The 21,667-nt window shown below is 41.8% G+C and overlaps 1 protein-coding gene across 4 annotated transcripts in view; it reads left to right on the top strand.

The window, feature by feature from the left end:
- Positions 1–21,667, top strand: part of ROR1 (receptor tyrosine kinase like orphan receptor 1) — a 420,883-nt gene that overhangs the window by 354,892 nt on the left and 44,324 nt on the right. The window lies entirely within an intron of this gene.

Below are 21,667 nucleotides of genomic sequence, written 5' to 3'. Positions count from 1 at the left end.
CTTTATTTTTATTTTTATAACTTGCTCTGTTGCCCAGGATGGAGTGCCGTGGTGCAATCATAGCTCACTGCAGCCTTGAACTCCTGAGCTCAAGGGATCCTCTTGCCTCAGCCTCCCGAAGAGCTGGGGCTACAGGCACATGCCACCATGCCTGGCTAATTTTTAATTTTTAGTTTAGTTTTTTTTTTTTTTTGTAGAGACAGGTCTTGCCTTATTGCCCAGGCTGGTCTTGAACTGCTGGCTTTAAGCAGTTCTCCCACCCTAGCCTCCCAAACTGCATTTCTTAAATTCTTATATATGCCTCAGTTTACTCATCTGTATAAGAGGGTAAATAGAACTTACCTCTTATGGTTGTAATGATAAATAAATGAGATAAAGTATATATATATATGTGTATATATATATCACTTAAAAAGAATAAGCACTCAATATATATTTATTTTATTAATACTGCTATTATCATCTGCTTTTGCTCTATCTCTATTCCTGCCTGATGCACCTGAAGGTTGAGTGGCATTGTAAACAGAGGGTGGCAGCATGAGCTTAGGCATTGTGTGGAACTGGGTGTGAACTTGGGGAAATTGCTTCATTCTCTAAACCTCAGTTTCCTCATCTATTAAATGGGAGGAGTAATACCTGCCTCTACATGATTCTTGTATGGAACAAGTAAGATCATATTTATAAAGTGCTTAATACACACCTGCCAATAAATGGTCAACATGATTATGGTTAGAATAAGGATTCTAAAAGCACTGTAAAGTGCCGGATCATGAAAGATCGTAGCTCTTCATTGATTCAGTATTTATCTCTTGAGTACTTGCTTTATGCCAGATACAGAGTTTGGCACTGGGGACACAGATTTACAATGTGTTGAAACAAATAGGGAGTTTCTTGTGAACTCTTGGTCACTAATGAGATGAGACCATCCCGTTCCACCGCACTTTCAAGTTAATCCATGCTCTTCTATAGAATCCTTACATTCCAGCTGTGGGATGGCTGTGTCTCATATCTCCTCAGATCAAAAAGCATTTCTGTGGACAGCGATATTGAACATTAAACTGGCTGCATCAAACTTGAAAGGATGGGGTGGTGATTTTGTGTCACAATATTTTTAACATTATGCCTGGCGAATGTGCACATGGTAGATATAAAGGAGGTTTCCAAAGGGGAAGCTTTACTACTTGGACTTTTAAATTGCCAGGCTGCATTCTTGGGAAAGCCACATAAAAGAATGCCCCTTTTTAAATGAGTATTACCTCAAAAAGTATAGCTCTTTTACGAAAGGAATACGTTGTTCTGAAGCCTTGTCCTTGATGATTTTACTGATATTGTGATGGTTATTTCAACTAACATAAGAAGGAACCTATTAGATAACAAACATTCACAGATTGCCTCTGCTTGCTGGGAATTACATCCAGCAGCTCGAAGAGCTGGGTACATTGAAAGGAAAAGGGCATTTTAAATGTATAATCTACTCTTCCCTTTGGCACCAATCTGTGCAGTGAGACAACACTTGGCTGGGACTCGGGATCTGGCCCTGGCTTCCATTCTGCCATGACTTTGAGAGGAAACTCAAGTTCCGCCTTCTCCAGGAAGTTATCCCTGACCACCCCAGCCTACAGTGGATTTTCCTGCACTGAATCTGTTACACTTAGATTCCATGGTATATGATTTAACACACGGCCTCTCATATGAAATAACATATGAAATGTTATTTCAACATTTTATATCTTGTCTCTCCAGAAACATTACATGCTCCTTGAGGGAAGAAATCAAGTCTAACCTGCCTTTTGAACCCTCTGTGTAGTGCTATAAAATAAATATGTCCTCAACCAAGGCCTGATTGACTAAGAAAACCAGTGATTGGTCAATGATGTTACTTTGTCTTCTGCTAAACATTTTTGGGGCAGGGAATAGAGGGGTGTGGGAGAATGGGGGTTCAACTCAGAGGAAACAGTAAAGAGGAAAAGACGTAACAGACCTGGTATTGAGTCCCCATCTGGCCAATTAATCACCAAGTTATCAAATAAAGCCTATTTGATCTCTTCGACCTCATTTTCCTCATCTTTGAAATATCTGCCTCTTAGCATGATTTTGAGGATCAAATAGAGATAATATATGGAAAATGCTTTGTATGCAGGAGCCCACTTTGTAATGTTATTCATTGCTTCAATTTTCAATTTGGCTTGGGTTAAGAAAAAAAGTATTATTTTTTTCTCTCAAACCAATGAGTGGGGGAAGAATGATAAAAATCACATTTTCTGAAATGACTCTAGCTTATGTAAGAAGTTAGATCTGCCAGTATTTGCCTTTTTCTCAAATCACCTGCTGCATGCCACACACCTGATTTGTCTGTGGTATTCATGTAGGATTTTGTAGCTCACAAAAGCATTTTCACATGCATTATCATACAAAAACCCTGTAATACAGGCACTGTGGAAGTAAGTATTCCCATTTCATTGATGAGCAAACTGAGACTCACAGAGGCTTTAAAAATGCCCCAACATCACCCTATCAGGCTGACAGTGCCTGCCTTCCTCCAGCCTTGTCCTCTTTCCACAACACCACACTGGGTCTCCTGTACAAATATTAGGCAGCTCCCACAAGACATTCTCAGTCACAAACATGTTCACCATCTACTTCCTAGTCAAGGAGATCAGTTCACTAGCATTTTGTCCTCATACAAATAATTAAAACAGGGGCTGGGTACCTCAGCCCATGCCTGTAATCCCAACACTTTGGGAGTTCAAGGCGGGGAGATCACTTGAAGCCCAGGGATTTGAGACCAGCCTGGGCAACATGGTGAAACCTTTTCTCTACAGAAAAAAACACACAAAAATTGCTGGGTGTAGTGGTGGGCACTTATGGTCCCAGCTACCCAGGAGGCTAAGGTGGGAGGATCACCCAAGCCCAGGAGGTCAAGTTTGCAGTGAGCTGTGATTGTGCCACAGCACTCCTGCCTGGGTGACAGCATGAGATCCTGTCTCAAAATAATAATAACAATTAAAACATTCAAGCAAGATCCCATTCAGTTTATAAGTCATTAATAATTCATAATAAATGTAAACATTGTAAGCCTGGCCTTTCTGTATTTAGCAGTATAGCAAAATGGTTAAGAATTAGATGGACCTGGCCGGGCACAGGGGCTCAAGCCTGTAATCCCAGCACTTTGGGAGGCCAAGGCAGGCAGATCACGAAGTCAGGAGTTCAAGACCAGCCTGGCCAACACGGTGAAACCCCATGTCTACTAAAAATACGAAAATTAGCTGGGTATGCTGGCACATGCCTGTAATCCCAGCTACTCCAGAGGCTGAGGCAGGAGAATTGCTTGAACCGGGACTTGGGAGGCAGAGGTAGCAGTGAGCCAAGATCGCGCCACTATACTCCAGCCTGAGCTACAGAGCGAGACTCCGTCTCAAAAAAAAAAAAAAAAAAAAAAAAGAATTAGATGGACCTGATCCTAACGCTCGTTCTGATGCTTAGATCAAGGGGAAAATGAGGAGGCTTTTTAGGCCTTAGTAAATCAGAGTTAACAATACCCAGTTAACAAGCCCAGTGTTGCAGTGAGAGTGAAATGAGATAATGCATATATAGCACTTACTCCTCCATGTGACTCATGGATAAAAGCTGTTGATATTTCAACTGTTCTGGGCTATGTAAATTTTAAAAGATTCATGTCTAGGTGACACGTGAAGGTCCAGCACGTGGACTGTAAATGTTGTCATGGTTTGACAGTATTAATGAAACACTTCATCGTGTGTCAGCCAGCTTCACCTTGACAGGTCATCTCTGGCTGGCGTAACCCGAGGGCCAATGTGAAACGGACATTTCACTGAGGACATGATGGGGTTACCTTGTTTTTCTTGCTTCTTAAAGAGCCATTTCAATTAATTTTTTTCACACATATTCCTGACTCCTTGGCCTCTCAGTAGAATGCTATATGTGCATAACGGGAATTTTGGCATTTATTGTTTATCCTCTGGGGGAATGTGGTCCCCCTTTTACTGCCTTTTTTAGCCCACTCCCCCCAGTTGAATTTTTCTGAGAGGCAGTGGAAGGGAAAGTATATACCCCCATAGTTGTATTTTTTTATCCTTATTCATGATTCTCAACAGCTTTTTAAAAGTGATGGCTGGCAGCCAGATATGGTGGCTCACACCTGTAATCCCAGCACTTTGGGAGCCTGAGGCAGACAGATCACGAGGTCAGCAGTTCCAGACCGGCCTGGCCAACATGGTGAAACCCCGTCTCTACTAAAAATACGAAAATTAGCCAGGCGTGGTGGTGGGCGCCTGTAATCCCAGTTACTTGGGAGGCTGAGGCAGGAGAATCGCTTGAACCCAGGAGTTGGAGGTTGCAGTGAGCCCAGACCACGCCATTGCACTCTAGCCTAGGCAACAGAGTGAGGCTCCATCTCAAAAAAAAAACAAAAGTGATGGCTGGGGGCCTATAGTCTATAATCTAAGCTGACCTATATCCATGGCACATGTGTTAAAGATGGAACCATAGTAGGTCAGGACAGCCATGTAAGGTGTAGGTGATAATATCCTGACTTTGGAAATGAAGAAATGGATGCTTAAATGGGTAAGTAATTATTTAAGGCCACGTGGGTAAGAAAGGGGAGAGCTAGGATTTGAACTCTGGTTTATTTGATTCCAAAGCCTTTGCTCTTGGATACTGTGACTTAGAGTTTTTCAAATGCCACTTTCTTAAAAAGGATTCTTCTAGAAATAAAAGCTTTTAAGAAAAGGCAAACTTTCAATGGTGGAAATGTGTGTATTGTGGCAGTCCAGTCAGGAAATGATGTGTTATTTTTGAGAAGCAAAACCTTTTGGTGGTTCTCGACTGTTCTCCAAAGAGGCAATGTGCACTGGGCCTCCATGTAGGGAACTCCCTTTGCTGAGTCTTTAAAGGAACCTACTGGGTGATGATGATTATTATTAATAAAGCCTAATATCCAGAGAGCAGGATTCTTTCCCATGAACAGGACCATGGAAAGCCTGGAGTTGGGGGTGGCCTAGGGAGTCAACAATACAAAGGAGGTAGTAGGTTCATGGAGAGCGCTGTGCGGGGCACAGTGAGGAATTGCTATGGGGAGCCTAAAGCAGCATTGTCCAGTGGAACCACATACGTCATCTTCAGTTTTTAAGAGCTACATTTTAAAAAGTAAAAATGAATGAAAGTAATTTTAATAATCTATTTTTAACCCAAAGATCCAAAATATTTTCATTTTAACGTGTAATAAATATAAAAATATGAATGAGATATTTTACTCTTTTTTTTTCCTTTGGTACTAAGTCTTTGAAATCCAGAGTGTATTTTGCGCTTACCACACATCTCAGTTTGAGCCCACCACATTCAAATGCTCAAAAGCAGGCACGTGTGGCTAGTTGCTACCATACTACCATACTGGACCATGTAGGTCTAATGGTAACAACGGCACTGCAGCCTCCTTGACCCAGCAACACTCACTCTCCTCCACCCCACTTTATTTTCCTGCATTCACTTAACACCTGCCAGACTATATATTTCCTTTATTTGTTTATAGTCTACCTCCCAGTATTATTTAGGGTTCAGTCTAAGTTGGTGTAATAAATGGATGGATGGGTGGATGGATGGATGGAGAATGGCTTAATCAAGGTAGAAATTGATTTCCCTCTAGTCTAGAGGAGGCTCTCCATAGCTGGAAGAGTATCTCTGTTCCCAGTGTTCACATTAACATCCAGCCTCAGTCTATCTTATTCCTCTGCCAGCCTCAACCTGTAGTGTTTACCTTGTTCTGGATGGCTTCTTCAGCATTTCTCTTCATGGCCACACTCCAGTCAGGGGGATACCCTTTTTTTTTTTTTTTTTGCTCAGCCCTATCTTCTATCTTTTCTTTTTTCCCTTCCCTTCCTTCCTGTCTCCTCTCTTTCTTTCCCTGTCCCTCCCTCCTTTCCTTTCTTCCTTCCTCCCTCCCTCCCTCCTCCTCCCCTCCTTTCCTCCTTTCCTCCTTTCCTCCTTCCTTCCTTCCTCCTGTTTCTTTATTTTGGTAAGGACCTGACCCAGAGGTGGTACACCTTGATCAGAAGGTAAACACCTCCTTGATCAGAACGTAGTCACATGACCATATCTAGCTGTGGTCTCCAGCTGGTGGTCAGTCAATGTAAGGAGTTCTACTATTAAAATTGGGGGAGAAGAGCAGATCTTGATGGACAACTAGAAGTCTCCACCACTGTCCCTCCCCAGGAATGTAAACTGCCATGAGGGCAGGGACTTTGGGATGTTTTGTTCAATGTAATAGACCCAGCAGTGGTGTACCAAGGGCTGGGCAGTGGGAACATCCACCTTGGCGGGGAAGAGTATTTTAAACAACATTGTTTGAATTGCCGGTGCATAATGGTAATAAAAGTGGACTAACTTATAATTGATCTCATTATTGTTTTTAAATTATCCACAGAGTCTGCACCCAATATTGGCTGCACCAGAGCAGACTGCTCTGTTGCCCAGCCCTTGGTACACCACTGAGCCCTGGCACCTAAAATAATGGCTACTCATAGCAAGCACTCAATATCTGCAGAATGAATCAATAGATCTACCTCTGCCTCTTTTCTTGCCATTTCTTCCTGACTTCTACCCTTGGAGAGGCAGCCCTCACCAGGTAGTAGCCCTTATGGCATTTCATTATGGTTAGCTACTTCCTCCTCTTTAAACTGTGAGCTCTTTGAGCACCAGAGCCTGCACCAGCTGCCACAACCTGGCACCGACCAGGTGCTCAATTAGTGCTAGTTGAAGGAACCAGTAAAATTCGTTGAAGGCTGCTCCCCTTAGCCTCGCTTAGCTTGCATTTAGTTGACTCCAAGCAGGAATTTTCTATCTGATTCTCCTTGTTTTGTCTGAACCCGAGATGTTGAGGCTGGAAATATAGTCAAGCTCCAATTTGTGAGCTAGCTTATGAATCATGTTAAGGGATTTACACTTTATCCTGAAAACAGTAGGAGTCATCAATGCAATTTAACCAGGTGGAACTTTCATTAAAATGTAACTTAGTGATGTGAGGATGGGGAAGAAGGAACTAATTGGCCCTTTCTCTTCAGACCTCTTGACTTCAGCTTTCTGGGGACTGGCACTGTTCTTCCACCATTTCTGAGGGTATCATTGCTTTACCCTCTCAATCCAAATATTCCTCCACGGTTCCCCATTTTGATGTTTAATCTTTGAGGCATCCACTTATGTATTCATTCATCCTTCAGCAGTCATGTACTGGAAACCCTTAGGATGCATGCTCTGTAAGGCAGGGGTTCTGCCTTGTCCACTGCTGTAGCCCCAAGAGTGGGAGGAGTGGGCTGTCAGTAGGCCACCAATAAATGTCTGTGTTCTGGCTGACCCCCATATGCTAGGATACCGGAGATGAGGAACTGGAGAAGGTGCTTAAAGAGCACATCTGTCTGGTAGAGGACACAGAGCTGTCCTTCAAGCATTTGAACGATGTTCTCATTTCCCTGGAGTCTTCTCCTCTCCAGGCTCACGTCTCTAGCTCCTTCAATGATTCCTCTTGTGACATCATTTTAGTTCTCTTCCCCAACCTAGTCTCTTTGCTTTTAAAGAACGATCACTGATGTATAGCCCTGTTGACATCTGGTGTCCACAGTGGTGCCTGATGCTCCAGGTGAAGTTGAAGTTTGACCAGTAAGAGGGAAGAAAGAATAGCTCCTCCCTCATTTCAGAGAATACATCCTAGTCACAAGTGCCCCTAATGTCACTCAGGTTTTTGATAGCTACATTCCCTCACTGATCCAGTAGAAAACACTACCAACTAATGCACCATCTTGCTTTACAACGGCAAGCCTCCCCTTCCTCAGTATCTCTCCTCACATGGTCTCCCATCCAGATTTCCTTTAAGCCTGCCACTCTGGAAGGGACACAAGAGATCATTTAAATAAAACACTTTGTAGAAGTGGTTAATAGGCTACCTCTATGTCTCTGCAAATATTCCAAGCATTGTTTGGTGAGTAGAATCAAAGACCAAAACAATGTTTGATCCTCATGGAGGGACACTATGTCTTGTTATACTATTGTAAGTTCCCTCGGTTTTATTCATTTTGGCATTCAATGGGTTTGTCTTTGACATGTTGGATTTCAGGACATCATTATTCTTGGAATTTAGAAAAGAACACTGTACCTGGCACGACATGAAGCCAACTTAGAAAACCCAAATTTGAGTCCCATTTATGCCACTTAACTAGCTGTGTGATCTTGGGAAAGTTGGTTAATCTCATAAAACTTCAGTGTTTTCATCTAATAAAGAATACTAATATAAACATAGAATGGACAGAAAAAGTGCTAAAAATGTACAAACAGTTCATGTAATAACTAGTACAAAAGTTTTACATACGTGAACATATGAAAAAGATGTTTAACTTTACTAGGATAAAAAAACGAGGTATGATCTTAAAAAGTGATTTTACCCAGCAGGTACTTTAACAGGCACTTATAGGCATTGAGTGCAGAAAAATAGATACTCTTCCCCATTGATAGTAGAAATATAAGTCATAACAATTTTCTTAAAAGATATTTATAAATACATGTAAAAACCCTGAAAATGTGCATACTTTTTACCTCAAAATAATTCCATTTATTGTTTTGAGCCTAGAAAAATAATCATAGCAGTATATAAGGATCTATCTACAAGGATGTTTATCTCAACATTTTTATAAATAATGATAAGTTGAATATAATAGTAACTGTGTAATTGTGGTCACTAAAAGTAATATTTTAGAAGAATACTTCATAATGTGGAAAATACATATTACATTAAAAAGAAGAAACTATGTCTAGCATAATTCCAATTTGCAAAAATAATTTGTGTGTTTATATGTATGCGTACAGAATATATGCTACATATTAACCTTAATTATCTGTGGTTTGTGGATGTAGATGATTTTAATTCCCTTCTTTGTGCTTCTATTCTTCAAAATTGCCACAACAAGTATTATTTTTAAAAGAGTGGAATGAGAATGCCCTGGGGTATCTTATAAGAATGTGATGAAAGTCTAAATTTAAATTATAAAATACATCATGCACATTTATTGTATTATTGTTAGATATTAGACTGATCTCAAGCTTTGCCTTTCTTTTTCTCCCTTCTTCCCTTTCTCCTTCCCTCTCTGTCTCCATCTGCCCCTTTTTCTTTTCTTCACTGTCTGTTCTCTCCTTTCCTTCTAGGCCCGGTTTTTTCCTGCTCCTTCCATGGGGAGCATTGCTCAGCTGCCCCTAGGATTCAGATCAAATAGTTTGCTGACCCTGGTCTGAAGCTCAGTTGACGAAACTGAGCAAGAAGTGCACAAGTTTCTTGCATTTCCTTCCAGACCTCTAGTAGCCCTGACACACATCCCGGACTAATCAAGACTATGTGAAACGTACGTCCATCAGTTCAGAGTTGAGCTCTTGTCATATAGGAGCAAATACCAACTTCTCAAAAACTGCCAGGGGTGGGAGGGTGTTCTTTCCTTCTGCATCCAGAAGTGCTGGACACTTCTGCCTTCCAACACTACTCGAAAATAGCTTTGTCAAACAAAGCATGAACACTAGGAGTTTCTGACATTTTCATAACTATGAGCATATGATTTGCAGTTCATATTGAATAACGATGTAAGAAATCTGCCAAGAAAGCTCCAAATACTATTTCCAGCACTGGTTCATAACCAGTTACAGCTGCCTCACCACAGAATGTGAGCACAATAGACTACCATGTTCCATGATCTCTTGCTTGCAGAGTTTGTATTGAGTTACTAGGAGTCATTCTAATGGGGGAAGTCACTCTCCTGGAAAGCATGTAAGATGAATCAAGCAAAGGATTTAATGTTCTAATGAAAAAATTTGTCAATATTTAAATCAAACGTGTGAACACTAAACGTTTTTACATATGTTTGCTGTAGAGGTTTCAAGGCGGGCTTTGGCTTTCCAGACTCAAATAAAGTAGATAGATGCACTGTTAAACTTTCGAACAATGACAAAGAAAAACATGGGGTAATTGCTTCACTCAAAGCCTGCCAGGAGATTAATTGCCTAAGAGATGTATTTTGTGCAGTATCCAAAAACTGCAGAATCTACAGGAGTGCCCTGCTTTCACTAGGAGAAAACATATGTCACCTCTCACCAAAGATGTTTATGTCTTTTCACAAACCTGTCTTTTTTCAGCCTAAAAACATTCCAACTGGAAATGACTACAAAGCTGGGAGTTGATAGGTTAGGGGTGTTTAGTAAAGCTTCAAATACTCTCATGGAGTCAGATACTATTCCATACTACGAGCCCCACATAACAGCAACCTGGGCCCAGGGATTGTGAAGCCTTTTCATTTCTGGTTAATCAGTGGGAGAGGTGGGGAGCCATGAGCCTGCCTTGGACCCACCAGCTCCGAAACTAAAAGACTAAAGTTGGCAGGGCTTATGGGGAGCTCGCCTAGTGCAGTTAAGAAATAGGGATGGAACTTGCCTTGTTCCACCTTTGGGATTGTATTCAAATGAGGGCTTGCTAAAGGCTGATGGTGTTGGAATCTGGAGGAGGTCTGTGTAGCCATAGCAGAGAAACATAGAGTGCACTTTTATAAACATTTATTTGGTGCCTTCTACAAACCAAGTTATATGTACTAGACTCTGCTGGGAGTGAGACTGGGGCTGCATTACTACTACATGGAAAAGTAAGAACAGTTGCTGTATTTCCGGAACATACTGCCTGGTAGAGGAACAGACTTCTCAACAAATAATAATTATACAGTGAAGGATGCTGGAGAGCACATATTTTCTCATGAACTAATCTGAAAGTTTCAGGAAAGCATCTTAAAAGAGATGAGACTGAACCGAAACTGGAAGGATGAGGGAGAGAGAGCCAGATGAAGAAAGATGAGAATGGATTTCCTGGAAGGGAAATAGCCAAGGCACAAACATCAGTGCCAGTGTGATATGTTCAGAAACTATAAGCTGTTCCTTAATACCAGGACCTGAGGACCAAGAGGGGCAATGCAGGAGACTGGGCTGAAGATGTCCGTGGGGCAGTTATATCGGGACCTTGTGATTGCTGTTAATGGTCTAAGACCTTTGCCAGTGGACTTTATACAGTAGAGAGTCACTGAACATTTGTAAGAAAGAGATAATGCAGTCTACCTATTAGCTCATCATTCTATGGCAACAGGAAAGATCAATTTACAGGCCAAGAATAGAGGTAGGGAGACCAGTTAGGGGACTCCTGCAGCCATCTTGGTGGGATATATTGAGAGCTTACACTAGAGTAACCATAAAAGGTTAGAATTGGAAAGAACATATTATACAGTTCAACTTCCATATTATACAAATGGAGTAAGTGAGGACAAAGACGGTAAGTGACCTATCCAAGGTTGTATGGAAATAACCTTGTTGGCAGCCAAAGTGGGACCAAGACCCTGGTCTTCTCATTTCCAGTCCAGTGACTTTTCCACTCAGCAATGCCAAGTTCGGTCCCAGCATCATGCTTCAGTTAGGGAATGCCCTAGAGAAACTTGAAATGTACTTGGCTAGCATTTTTCCTGGCCATATCTAGGAAGTGAGAACAGTCCTTGTTGGATGGAGGGACCCTGAATCCAGCCAGGCTGCCTGGGAGGGATCTTTTCTGTTCATTGTCTTTCTGGCTTTAGGTGCCTCCCACATCTTCCACCCTCTTCTTCTCCTCTAAAAATCCTTCTTCAGCCATTGCTTACAAATTCTCTCCCTTCTACTGAGTCTAGGCAGTGTAGAACAAAACCTAGCACCTTTTTTCAAGTTTGTTTCCTCAGTATTTTAACCTAACTATTGTATCATTGTTAAGCACTTGGGCAATTTTGAGGATGAATAATCCAATAAAATCGAACTGTTTCCATCTAAACTCCTTCCACACTTTACATGGCAGTGTTATTTGTGCAAATACTCTTTTGTGTTGTCTCTTTTTCACTGAATCATATATGTACACATTTCAAAGCTCTTGGCTTTATTATATATTTCTTATAATGGACACTGCAAGAAATTTGGAGCAAGACCTAAGGTTTTGGGAAAGAGACTTAATCTCTGGACCTAATTCCTCAACTATAAAATGGAGATAATGCTACCTACCTTGAGGGGTTCCTGGTACAAGGTAGGTGTATAGTAAGCTTTCATCTCTCTCTCTCTGTCTCTCTCTCTCTCTCCTCCTTCTCTCTTTCTCTTTCCTCTGTGTGTGTCTGTCTCTTTCTCTGTCTCCTCTCTCTCTTTTGGTTGCTTCTGGTTTGGGGCAATGTAGTATTTTCATAAACATGTATGATCACAAATTATATCCATGCTGAAAGTCAAAGGTAATTTTTTTGATGTCTACCTCGAGGCCTAGAATACTGTTGAGGATAGAATAAAATCTCAATAGGGCATAATGGTAGGAAGAAGAAATGAAGAGGAGAAAAAGAAGAAACCGTCTTAACTTGAAAACCAAATTAGCTGAGATGCTCATGAGCTTGCAGTCTCATACAGGCATTCTAATAACAAGCATTCACTTACTGTGGACCCAAGAATGGCCGGATGGCTTGTGAAGAACATCAGCCTCAGCAATCACGCAGATTTCCATCTTAGATGGTGTTTTGCAGCCTTTGGAGGATGGACTGGAAGAGTGGAAGGTTGGAGGTAGGGCTCTCAGTGAGGGGCAGCTGAGAGCCATGACCTGAGGCGTGAGGGAAGAAAGTGGTCAAATTCAAGAATTCCTTTGGAAGCAAATTTAGTTTTCAAGGTTGCTACTCTTAGAAGCTGCCCCTCTTCCTCTTCTCATTATTTCTTCCATTTAGCAAAACTAAATGCATGGGGAGGCCAGGTACGGTGGCTCATGCCTGTAATTTCAGCACTTAGGGAGGTCAAGGTGGGAGTTCAAGACCAGCCTGGGCAACATAGCAAGACCCTGTCTCTACCAAAAAAAAAAAAAAAAAAAAAGAAAAAACTAGCCAAGCATGGTGGCACAAGCCTGTAGTTCCAGCTACTCAGGAGGCTGAGGCAGGAGGATCACTTAAGCCTGGAAGTTTGAGGCTGCAGTGAGCTCTGGTCTCACCACCACACTCCAGCCTAGGTGACACAGTGAGATCCTGTCTCAAAAAATAAAGAAAAATGCATGGAGAGGTTGGGTGGCTGGGGTGGGGAAGTAGAGAGATTGACTACACATACCAGATTGCTAGAGGATCCCTCTTTGCTGCCACCACACAGAAATTAAAATAAAAAGTGGGAGAGGTTTAATTCACTTATTAAGCATTTATTTATTAAGTATCAACAACTTGATACTTAATAGGCACTATTCTGGCCATTAGGGACATAGTAGTGACCAAAACAAAGTTCCTATTCCCATGAAGTTTGTTTATAAACAATAAACAATTGAATATATCAATAGAGAGTATGCCTGATGAGACTAAATATTAACACAATAGGTAATAATCAAGTAAGGGTCGGGGGGAAGTGGCAGGGCAAGAGGTCAGAGAGGCGAGGTGAGGCGGGAGAAGATGATGTAAGGATATTGTAAAGATGCCAGTTTTACTTAGCATGGCAAGGGACGCCTTTAGGAGGATTGAAACAGAGAAGGAACAGGACAAATCTGTGCCTTACAAATTAATCACTATTTTAATGTGAATTGCTGCTTCTGCAATTATAAAAATGTGTAAGATTCTACCTGTGACATGGGCATCTCTGTATGGCCTTTGGAGTTGAGGGTACAGAGAGGCATTAAACTCACCATTGCTTTTTACGGAGGCCAGTAGTCTTTTGTAACCACCATCAGCAGAAGGAATGGGAAACAAAGCTGAGATGAGACAGAAAAGCAAGAATTGGGGATTGGGTTTCACCCCACTTCTGAGTAGTAAGATGAAACTAAAACCCTCCTAAGATGTCCCTAAATTCCATTTACCACTCTTTCCACAAACCTTCTCTTTTTTCAATCCATGGCCAAAGGCATAAAAGGAAAGAAAAAAAAAAAATCAAAGCAATTCCAGTAACATTTGTGGTAGAAAATCTGCCTAGATTGGTATGTGTGAATTTCATATTATTCTAAAGTCCCATTATTCTTAATAGGCAATTTTAGGGGGTGGTTTGAAAGCCTGATATTTGGAGAACTGCCAAAGCACATCCAAGGGGTCTCTAATAAGAACTCGGGGGCCCTGAACTCGGGGACTCCAAGTGTCACCTATGCATTTCCAGCTTCAGCCTAACCTTGGGGGCAAAGCAGGCCCTTAACAGAGGAAAAGTAAAAACATCCAAAGCATTCTTAGAAGGTGCAAGACCGCCCTACCATGAAAACCTCAGTAAATTGAAGACAGTAAAAAATCACTCAATTCTTTTGATTAGCAATCTTCTGTATTCTTGCAAATACTGTACTAGTGCAGTCCTATCATTTCAAATGTGTGTTTAAATAGGAATAAAATATATTACACACATAATTTTCCTTCAAATTACGTGTGTGAGATACAAGCCTGGGTAATTCTGCTCCTGTTCCAAGTGAAATGCAAACCCTTGTGTTTCCAAACATCACTATGAAGCAAAACCAATACCTTCCCTTTTCTGAGTTGGACACAAGTAACTCTTACGTGCTGCTCTGGAAATTATGACAGAACATTATTCATCTGTTTGTTTTAATAGCCAAGGGAAAAAAACTTCAAAATTTTGATTTAATTTTTTAAAGAAAAAAGGTGGTATGAAACAGGTCGAGGGACTCTTTAGCTAAGCGAATAAATGTTAACCAAATTGTCACTGACCAGATGTGGGAACCAGCATGTGATATTCGACACAGTCACCTCAAAATTGCTTATGCTTACAAAGGCATTCCAATAAAAGAAAAAGGGATGTAAGGGTTAGCTGAATTCTCAACCCTATAGATTTAAGGCTTCTCTGTGAGTCGTTGGCCCTCTGGGTTGACATGCCTTGATTGGCTCCCTTTGAAAACTGACCTTAAAGGTCAAGTATGTTAACACGTACTTTTTGATGCCCACTTTCAGACCGGTCTTTAGAAAGCAGAGTTTGTGAGATAACTTCAGGATCACATATTTAACCTGTAATCTCTTGACCACAGCCAGCCTGAGGCGAAGTCTGCTTTTGGTGCTCCCGACAGCTCCCCTTCCTGGATGCTCACCCTCCCCAGCCATCCCTTTCCTTGTCTCTGCCTATACCTGTCCAGAGATGCTCCCTCTCCCAGGGCCATCATTTCAAGGTGTGTGCAGCCAGAGCTGATAAGATTTAAATGATGCCCCCTCCTCCTGGTTAGCAGTTGATTAAGGTTGCTTCCAGGCTTGAAGTCTCCTCCGGAAGAGGAAGGAGATAGGTTGGAATAGAAGGTAACTTTTCAGACCACCTCCAATTATAATCTGTTCTTTAAGTTTCTATGTCTCTGATCTTCTGTCTACATTGGAATAATTCTGCGTCTTTTACTTGGATCCTTCATTTTATAATATAGCCCCATTTTTATTAAAAGCCAAGGCTAATTTTACCTTAAGAGATCTGTTTGCCCCTCCCAAGGGAGAAGAACCCTGCCTCTGAAGTGGGAAGCTTCACACTCGCTTGAGGTTACTAGAGTCATTATGTGGCCATGCTTTTAACCAGATCTGCTAATAGGTGGCCTGATTCACAAGTTTTAAAAAGGGATATTTTCCATTTATTCATGGCCGTGATGGTCTTTTGGGAAAGCATTAGTAAGTTGTGTTTGCTTGAGTAAAGAGAAATTACTATCCACATGACAGAAAATAACTCCCACTTTAATAAACTGCTCACTGAGCAAACCTGTGGACCCTCTATCTCTTTGAGCTGTGTGATGACTTTCCTTCAAGGGTTTTAGGGGCAGCCATCTTGATGTGATTTCCTCTCCATGGCTCAAAACAGGGTGTATGAAAGGGGCTGGGGGGATAAATTCAGAAGTCAGAGGTGTTGGGCTATTTAACTCACTGCACTCTGTCCCTATGAGGCTGCCATGCTGTGGGATTGCCGAGTCACTGTCCCTGGCATTCCATTTGAAGAGCCATGAGAATCAGAACAAAAGAACCTGCTGATACTGAGTAAACTGCTCATGCTTATATCAGATTAGTCTGCTTGGAAATGACTTACAAAGCTACCCCCACGACCTCCCCCACCTCGAGGCTTGAATTGGCAACCACTGGCCCTCTCCCAAGGTCCCTCTACCTTGGCCCTTGTGTAAATGATATTTTTTTTTAATTAAGGTGGAATTCACATAACATAGAGTTCACCATTTTATTTTATTATTTATTTTATTATCGTTATGTTTTAAAGAGATGGTCTTGCTCTGTCACCCAGGCTGGAGTGCAGTGGTGTGATCACGGCTAACTGCAGCCTCAAACTCCTGGACTCAAGCAATCCTCCTGCCTCAGCCCCCTGAATAGATAGGACTACATGTGTGTGCCACCATGCCCTGCTAATTTTTTTATTTTTATTTTTGTAGAGACAGAGTCTCACTATGTTGTCCGGGCTGGTCTTGAACTCCAGGCCTCAAGTGATCCTCCCACCTTGATCTCCTAAAGTGTGGGGATTATAGGCATGAGCCACTGCACCCAGCCAGAATTAACCATATTAAAATGAATAAGTCAACAGTAGTTAGTATATTCATAATGTTGTATAACCACCACATCTGTCTAGTTCCAAAACATTTTCATCATCCCAAAATAAAATTCCATGCCCGCTAAGCAGTTACTTCTTATTCCTCCCTGTCCCCAGCCCCTAGCAACCACCAATCTGCTTTTCTCTAAAGACTTACCTATTTTAAATATTTCATATAAATGGGATCATACAATATGTGCCCTTTTTGTTCAGCTTATTTCACTTAGCATGTTTTTGAGGCTTTCCCACATCATAACCTGTTTCAGTACCTCATTCATTTTTCGTGACTGAATAATATAGTCTATTGTAGGTATCTACCACCTTTTGTCTATCCATTCATCTGTTGATAAACACCTGAGTTGTTCCCACATTTGGACTATTGTGAATAGTGCTGCTCTGCACATTTGTGTACAAGTGTGTGTTTGAGTACCTGTTTTCAATTCTTTGGTTTAAGTGAGATTTTACAGTCAGGAAAGTCCCTCTGCATCCATTCTCTTCTCATTAAGAAGAGGTAGGAGGCCAGGCACGGTGGCTCACGCCTGTAATCCTAGCACTTTGGGAAGCCGAGGCAGGTGGATCATCTGAGGTCAGGAGTTCAAGACCAGCCTGGCCAACATGGTGAAACAGTGTCTCTACTAAAAATACAAAAATTAGCCAGGCATGGTGGCACATGCCTCTAATCCCTCTACTCAGGAGGCTGAGGAAGGAGAATCACTTGAACCCAGGAGGTGGAGGTTTCAGTGAGCTGAGATCGCACCACTGCACTCCAGCCTGCGCAATGGGAGCGAGACTCCATCTCAAAAAAAAAAAAAAAAAGGAGAGATAGGCATTTTAACTGAAATTATCCCCAAAAAGAATATTTGAGGGCCAAGTTTGTCAGTACCGATCAGTTCAGCTATGTCTGCCCATGCCCTGTATATTCTGATGAGGAAGAAAATGGCTTCCAATTTAGAGGATACTCCTGGTATGGAGAAGGGTCCACGTTGGTGGGCTACCCTGGGACAGTCTCCTCATCTCTTCTAGTTCTATTGGCCGGTCAGTGGTAAGGTGGGCGCTAAACAGATAAAATAGTATATGAAACTGGAAATCTGTGGAATGGTTTGATGAAAGTACTGGGAATGGGTGGGGTTAGTGAGTGACTAACTTTCCAGGGAAGGTAGGGGCATTTGGATCTGAAAGATGAGAACATTCATAAGGTGAACGAGGGGGTGGAGTGCATACCAGCCCTCAGGATGAGCATGGGTCAAGCCATGTCAGCATTGAAGTGCATCCTGTGGTTTGAGACTAGCAAGATCATCCACATGACTAGTATCATCAGGCTCGTAGGCTTGTCTGGCAGGGAAGGAAGCTGGAAAAACTGGCAAGAACTAGATTATGAAGTCTCTGCAGAACAGCATTTCCTTTCCTTGCTCTGCAGTGGTTCCTAGATGGGCACTCCTTTTGCTGCCACACTGTTCCATGATCCCTCTTAGCACTCTTCAAGTATCCTTCATAAGCTCCTTGCCCTGGAGAAGGAGGAGACCCTGGAGGTGGATTACAGACCACGTTTGCGTTTCCCAATCCCATGGCAGAGAATATGGCAGGTTGTAGAGGCTGGCAACATGGTAACTCAATTACTTTTATGAGAAACATGAGTTCCCATCACAAAGCACCCCTGCACCTTGACATCATGGTGAGGCAGCGGCACACGCTGGTGCCAGCCACTGTGATGAATGGCCAAATTCCATTTGCCCTTTCACAATGCACTTTTCTTCTCCATTGAATGCAGCCTCGGGCACGCTCATTGCAAGTACCCTTGCACTTTTGCTGCCTTGCCACTTGCTTCATGTTTTTAATTTGCTGAGCATGGAGTGAGGCAGGAAGACATCAATGATGAAAGAAGTGTGAGCTGGAAAAAAGCATAAAGCTGATTAATGCTGGGAGGAGTATTTGTTCCCCTCCAGCCAAAGCCAGTGGTGAAAAATGGAAAAGAAAGAAATGTGATTTTGACTTCATGTTTAAAAGAAAACCTTTTACCACCCAGCATACACCAAAGCTTCTCCACAGCAGAAAGCCCCTGTAAGCACTGCAAAAACTCCATCGCCAAACCACTTGGAAAGAAGCTATAGAGTGTGGTTAGAAACACTATTTAGGGCAAATCTAGCTCTTCTACTTGCTGCGTAACTTTGGATAAGTTCTCTATGCTTTCTGAGTCTCACTTTTCTCATCTGTAAAATGGGAATAATTACATCTTTACCTTTTTTATAAGATTGTTTTTGGGATTAAATGACTTAATATCTGTTTTATAAAACTTAGCAGTATCTGGTACAGAATCAAGACTCATTATAAGGTCTCTTTCTCAAGTAGGCTGATTTAACTAAGAGTAGTATTGAAACGCAGAACATAGTTACAGACCTAACAACATGGGATAGTGGCCTCATCTTGAGTTTCAGTTTAAATCCTAGCTCCACCAGACTGGCTTTGTGAATTTGAACAAGTTACTTAACTTCTCTGAATTTGTTTCTCCCTCGTAAAATAAGGATAATAGCTCATCAGGGGCTGCTTCGAAGAAAGCACCTAACACAGTACCCAGCCCAGAGCAGCAGACACTTAATAGATGTTTGGTTTTTTTCAGTGTTGTAGTTCTCAACGACATTCAAATCACCGGATAGGTTTCTTTAAGCATAGATACCTAAGCCTCATCCCCAAAGACTATGATTTAATAGGTCTAAGGTGGGGCCTGGGCATTCGTATTTCCAAAGCTTCTCAAGGAGATTCTTTCATTCTTGTTTTTTTTTTTTTGAGATGGAGTCTCACTCTGTCACCCAGGCTGGAGTGAAGTGGCATGATCTTGGCTTACTGCAACTTGAACCTCCTAGGTTCAAGTGATTCTCCCACCTCAGCCCCTGACCAGCTGGGATTACAGGCACCTGCCACCACACCCAACTAATTTTTGTATTTTTAGTAGAGATGGGTTTTCACCATGTTGACTAGGCTGGTCTTGAACTCCTGACCTCAGATGATCCACCCGCCTCGGCCTCCTAAAGTGCTGCCAAGGCGATTCTCATAAGGAGCCGAGACAGAACCACTCCCCAGCAGATAACAGTACATACTGGTTTGGGGGATTTTTGTGTTCTTTTTAAAAAATCTGTCTCCCAGGAGACTGAACAGGATAGTAGGAATTCTGGGAATAGTCAAAAATTTAATACACCTGCAGTTCTAAGCCCTTGATAAGAAATGTGCAGCCAAGGAATTGCATTCCATTTTATTCTGAAAAAAAGTATTCAAAGAGTCTTTTTAAGAGTCTTGAACTGGAAAGGTGGTAAGAAGTTTAGCCTAAGCCTTACACATAAAATATGGGAACTCCCAGTAGGTTGGGGATTTATATCTGGGGGTAATTCCAGGGTTTTGTCCTCCCAAGAGATATAAATTGAAGCCTTGAGAGTTTAATGTGGAGGAGAAAGAAGTGTTCTCATAATGACACCTTAAAAATCCAGGGCTCTGCTAATGCCTAGGGATAGAAAAGCATCATCTGTAATAGCAGGGGGGTGGCATGGGGGTGTATTCTGGTCTCTGTACTTAGGTTTCCGAGATCCAAGTGTAGGTCATCAAGAACCTTCTTTCTCCCCATAGGTTTATGGTATTAGTTACCCAATAAAAATTGGGTTAATTTTACAACCCAAGTAAAATTTAAGCCAAAAAGGCTTCAGCATTACTCTAGGATTTATGAAAGTAAACATGTGGAGTGCTTGCAGGATTGTGCAACAGTAAAATTTCAATGTCTTTATGTCAGGTATATGATATATTAATTTGTATGTGTATTTAAAGGTTAAGTTTTTAAGAGCTTTGCAATACAAACTATTTTCAGGACTAAACTGAAGATACTTCCCCCACCTTCACCTATAAATGATTATTTCAATGAATGGGAGTAGAGAGAAGCAGAAAATTAGTGTCCTATCAGGTGATTTTTTCCACTTGGTTTGCTGCTATACTTTGACTTTCTAGACTCCTACACTAGACCTTCAAGCCGGGAAGTGCAGCACCATAGCACTAACCGCAGTCTCTCTTACGATGTGGGAGCTTAGTAAATAACTGTCTTTTAAATAAATGTCCTCTTTGGTCATTGTAAATACTTTAAGAATAGCCATATATTATCTCTACAATTTAAAAAAGCTTTTACATTATCTGATGGGCTCGTCATGACTTTCCCTTGTAGGGCAGAGAAGTCAGTTACTGTGTCCAACTTGTAGATGAGAAAATTGTGGCTCATAGGGCTCAGACAGCTTGCCTAAGGGTGCCCAAATGTTAAACTCAGGAAGAGAATTTTGTTCTCCTGACTTTGCTCTGAGGGATTTTTACTTAGAAGAAACCAAAGGGGAAAAATGGTTTGTTTGTTTTTTTGGTTTTTTTTTTGAGATGATGTATTGAGGAGGAGCATCCAGGGTTGAAGTCAACTTATACATGTGGCAGGCAGACTTTGGTTTGGCTATGGTCTGCCTTTGAGAAACAGCTGGATGTTCTGCACTCGAGGGCTCTTGTGCTCATTGTAGGCCCTTGTGGGAGATGGTAGCCTCTGCCCTTTCAGGTTGAGCCTGCCATCTTGGGTCTTCATCTCTAGCCTTAGATCTCCAGTCCTTTTACCTGGCACATGAATCATGTCATTTCTGGTGTCCCTCTGTCTTCAGGATGAAATCTGCTACCCCTCCTTATTAAAAAAGTATTATAATTTTGAGGCCCCCAAATTTTAAGAAGACTATTTTTTAAAATCGTAGAGAAGCATGAAAGCAAAATTTCCATGGACATTTTCTCTAGATTTCCTTGGATTTAGTGACTCAATTCAAATTCTCCAGACCATGGTTTGCCCTGGTCCTCTTTGGGCAGGGTACAGATAATGGAGGTTCAGCAGTGAAGAGCCACCTAACTGGGCTGCCCTCGGGTTTCTTTCCAGCTGCACCCAGCTTCTCACCCCATGGATCCCCCTAATTGACACATCATTTGGAGTGGATCTGGTCGCCCATGCCTTTGTAGCAAATGAAGCAGAAATAATCTGTGCTTAAAAAACAAAAAACTGTAGAACATGTGCCCAGATTTCCAACTCATTTCC

This window comes from Pongo pygmaeus, chromosome 1 (genome assembly GCF_028885625.2).
Source record: "Pongo pygmaeus isolate AG05252 chromosome 1, NHGRI_mPonPyg2-v2.0_pri, whole genome shotgun sequence".
In the NCBI taxonomy this organism is placed as follows: domain Eukaryota; kingdom Metazoa; phylum Chordata; class Mammalia; order Primates; family Hominidae; genus Pongo; species Pongo pygmaeus.
The sequence above is the reverse complement of the archived record's forward strand: the minus strand, read 5'-3'. Positions and strand labels throughout refer to the sequence as shown.